This window comes from Salvia hispanica, chromosome 6 (genome assembly GCF_023119035.1).
Source record: "Salvia hispanica cultivar TCC Black 2014 chromosome 6, UniMelb_Shisp_WGS_1.0, whole genome shotgun sequence".
Lineage (NCBI taxonomy): Eukaryota > Viridiplantae > Streptophyta > Magnoliopsida > Lamiales > Lamiaceae > Salvia > Salvia hispanica.
Window position 1 is genome coordinate 8,387,173 of NC_062970.1, and position 4,813 is coordinate 8,391,985.

The following is a 4,813-nucleotide window of genomic DNA, read 5'->3' on the forward strand; positions in this document are numbered from 1 at the left end:
GGTTTGAAAGTAGCTAGTGATGCTTTAGATAAAATTAGAGCAAGTATCAAATATGTAAAAGCATCAGAAGCGAGAATGATCAAGTTTAAGGAATGTGCACGAAAAGTTGATATTGAATTTATAGGCAATGTTCCTTTACTTTTCTCCAACTGCTGAAGATAAGAATCAACGTTTGCATCCCAAATTGTGCAAAAGATCCTGTTGTGACTGCAATAAAAGGGGAAAAAAAGATTAATAAGAGCAGAAACCTTGATTAGATATTTTCAACATTGTTTTCAAACTTACTTCTCATTTGCAATTTCAATCTCAATAAGTCTACATTTAGGCTGACATAGAACTCTCCCAGGTGCAACAATCACTCCAATTACATCTACAAAACTGAAAAGTTAATATCTGGAAAATTTTAAAGTTACAAAATATCCAAAAATATGCAAACATAATACCAAAAAATGTTTCTTCAGCAGCTCTGTCAAGCCTTGCAAAACAGAAATAAAAAGAACACTAAAAAAATACTCAATTAGACTATCAGTTATTAATACAAATATTTACTAACTAATATAAATATTAATATAATAAAAAATTTCTAAATCGAATATATCATATATATGCACATAGGGGAGTGATCAATTGCTAACTCATCATTTAATTGCTAACTACAACTAATTTAAGGCTACATGATTTTAAAAAACGTGTGGTTTACAATTTGCCACGTGTAATTTTTGTTTTTATTTATTAAATCGAAAAAAATAATTAAAAAACGCCAAATTAGGGTTTTGGATGAAAATGTCAATATAGTGTTTCAAAAATATCAACACAATGCTTTGAGAATGTCAACACAAATTTATGATTGACATTGTATATGCTTTATATTGACATATTATCTTAGCTTGTATTGACATTAGCATTTATACGAAAAATACGAAAATTCTAGATTTTTTTTTCAAATTTTGACGTCGGAACATATGCATGTAGTATATCGTTGGAATCCTTATAAAACTATCTTTAATTTGATATATGTTATATGAATTTAAAGTTTTGGGATTTCTTTTAAAAGTTAGTTATAACTAACTTGACATTAATACCCCTATTGATTTTTATTGAAATTAATCCTATAGCCTTATTGACGTTTTTTGTTGATCGTATTGATATTTTGTGGTTAATGATCTAGGCCTTTAATTTGAATATCTAATGGCTATTATTGAGTTGTAGTTAGCAATTAAGCATTGAGTTAGCAATATAACACTCCCCTATGCACATATATATAAGTTAATAGTAATTTTACTAAAATATTTTAAAAAATAGCATGTCCAAAATTCGGCCCACTAAATTTTAGAAGTTTCCATTAATATAGCTTAAGTTAAGGCCCATTAAATTTATGCATTTATTAAATTATTATAGGAGTGGTTGGAGAGGGGTATTTATATGGCTCCCAGGTTCCCCATAAAAACATCATTATGAGTGACCTTTTAGATTATAATAATCAGAAATAAACAATAGAAACAAAATCAAATAATAAAAAGAATACTGAAATATCTGATACAACTATTCTAACAATAATATAGATATTTACAAACTATATAAACATTAAGTAGTAAAATAAGTCCAAATCGTATATAAAATATATATCTACAAATATATAACTTAATAACACTTAATTTGAAATTATATATTAAAATAACATGTCATAAATTTGGCCAGTTAACTATTACTCCATAAGTTTCCATTAATATAGCATAAATTAAGGCCCAATTCACTCTTATTTTTAGACTGGATTCTTGTGTTATTTATATGGAACTTAATAAGTCCTATATCAAAACTGAACCCTAACTAATAACAGCCGCCTCTACTACTCTTCACTCTGCAGAAAATAGAGAGAGCAGAAGAAGATAAACAGGTGTCTCTCACTTCTGACGACGCAATTATCATCCAAGAGGCATAAATGTCATAGCAGGCGTGGCCTCCCTAAAGCCTACTCTACTGCATCAGCAACAAAACCACATATCTACAGAATAAACATATCAAGGTACGAAATACTCTATCTAAAAAATGGATGTAGATTTATTAATTTATCTACTAAGATTTCTATTTGGATGTCCATATTTTCCAAATCTTAGTTAAAAAAAAACATTTCCAATATCTACTTTTTCCAAATTAATTTATAGTATATCACTGCTCTAAATAATGACTAATGCATCCAAAACAATTAAAAAACTGTTCTATAGATGTTAATCTTAGGGATCAATATATTGCCTATTGTCTGCAAATTTATGTATCTGAATTTAAGGTTTACACAGATTGAAACTTTTTTCTATTTCTTTCAGGGACAAATTGCAATGGGAAGTAAATCTTGGATGACAAAGTATTATTTCATAACTTCATTAAGGTAATATTTTCTGATTCTCATTTAGAAAACGAATTTCAGGCTTTTTTTTATTCATAAAAGACTAAAAGTAAAAGGTTTTGAATATGCATTTAACATTTCAAAAATTTCTTTTTCACAGGCAAAAATCTTGGTAACTGGAGGGAATCAGTCGCAGCTTTGGAGAATGAAAAAAATATATTATTGTAATAGAATAGTGGTATTTTATAAGCCTATGGAAGCCTAATAGAAATAGGCTGCAACCCTATAGAGAATTATCGGTCCATACAAAACTAATCACACATAAGATTCACATTAAGCAAACTGACTTTTACAATAAGATAATAAAGATTAAGACAAGATGCTGGCAAAATTTTATGACGTTTCCTGCCTAAATGTGGGCCCAGTGGCAGTTCTGTAAATTTTCCAAACAAGTCTCCCTTTATATGAGTATAGATAAGGTCGATTTTGCTTCATTGATTTTAGACTTTATTTGAAATATTGAGTTTTAAATATCTCAAGTAGGGTGAATTGTTTTCAAACTAGTTCTCCCCCGTTAATTGACACTATTTTTTTTGTCATTCCTCTTTAATTGGCATCATTACTGGACTCTAAAATTCCACAATAATAATATAGTGGATTCTTGCCTCGTTAATCTTATGTAAGTTGTGATCAATAATGAATAAATTGGGTGGAAAAAGTTTATCGAATGGGAGTAGGGGTGGCAAAATGGGTAGCGGGTAATGGGTAATTCCCATCTCGACCCGCTACCCGCCGGGTATTGGGTACCCACTACCCGACGATAACGGGAAACGGGACGGGATCGGGTAATGCGTTTTAGAGTTTTACGGGTAGCGGGTATACCCACTACCCGCGCGGGTATACCCGTTAGTCCCGATAATACCCGTTATTATTAGTATTAGTCATATTCCATCTTTTAATACTCCCTCCGTTCCATATTAATAGACGTGTTTCAAATAGTTAAAGTGGAGAAAAAAAAAGTAAATAGTTAAATAATAATAGCCTTATACGCACTCATTTTAAAAAATTAAAAATATATAGTTAGAATGGAGGAAAAATAAAGTAAGAGAAATAATAATGTAGAGAATAATATTTCTATTATTATTTTTCCAAAATGAGTGAGAAAATGAAATGCCTCTATTAATGTGGAACAATGGAAGTACTTTATCTAAGAGTTCTTTTGAAACATTTATATATTCCAAAGAACATACAATTGAAAACTCACCGAACTAGCTATAGAGTGTTCCCTAACTTTTATTCCCAATCTATTCAATGTTTACCATCGATATTAATAAAGTAAATTAGGGAACATTGACGGTTGTTATGATTTTCAAATTTTTTATTAGGATTTCGGGTCGGGTACGGGTACCCGCAATGTCGGGTACGGGATACCCGACACGGGTATCGGGTAATCCCGGTATGTCGTGGGGCGGGTATCGGGACAACAATTTGGCTAGAATCGGGTACGGGTACCCGACTTGTCGGGTACGGATACCCGCGGGTAACCCGTTTCGCCACCCCTAAATGGGAGCCTTAGGTTTATAACTTGATTTTATTCATTCACTAGTGTTATCATCCGTGCTATGCATGGGACATAAGATTTTTCAAATAATAAAGATTTATCATCAATATATAGAGAATAATTTTGAAGAACGAATAAAAAGGAAAAAATATTACAATTTTTCACAGGTAAAGATAATAATACAATGATTAAATATTTTATACATAAAAATAAATTACTAATATATATCACAAAATGTTTTTATGAATTATAAATTGCGATGAAGAAGTAACCTTTTCTAAGATTTAGAATTGGTTGAAAATTAAGCTGTGAATTTAGAATTTTAGTTATGTTTCATATATAAATCACATTTAAAAATTAACATAACACTTTAATACTCCCTTCGTCCCACTTTAGGAGTCCCGGTTGAGTTCGGCACGGGTTTTAAGAAATATATAAGAAAGTTGGTGAAAAAAAATAGTGGAATGTGAGTCCTACTTTTATATATTTATAATACTCCCTCCGTCCTAAGAAAGTTGATACAAAACTTTTGGGCACGGAGATTAAGAGTTTATATTAAATAAATAGGAGAGATGGAAAAAGTAGGAAAAATAAGAGAGAGTAAAGTAAATGATGGAATAAAGTAATAGTGATTAGATGTTTTGTCTTTTGCTAAAAAAGGAAATGACTCAACTTTCTTGGGACGGACTAAAAAGGAATACGACTCAACTTTCTTGGGACGGGGGAGTACAATGTAAGTGGAAAAAAGGTAAGTGGAATGTGGGGTTTATTACCAACTATGAAATATTCTAACCGGGACTCCTAAAGTGGGGCACCCAAAAATAGTAAATCGGGACTCCTAAAGTGGACGGAGGGAGTAGAAATTAGTTTAGACATGTTAATTTGGGCTAAAAATAAGATAATAATGCTTT

At 30.8% G+C, this 4,813-nt stretch overlaps 1 long non-coding RNA gene across 1 annotated transcript; it reads left to right on the forward strand.

The window, feature by feature from the left end:
• The first annotated feature begins 2,006 nt into the window (after window positions 1-2,006).
• LOC125194091 lies at window positions 2,007-2,526 on the forward strand. The gene is made up of 3 exons (XR_007171704.1): window positions 2,007-2,023; window positions 2,322-2,383; window positions 2,502-2,526. It is a non-coding gene; the product is annotated as an uncharacterized LOC125194091 (long non-coding RNA).
• Window positions 2,527-4,813: the final 2,287 nt, after the last annotated feature.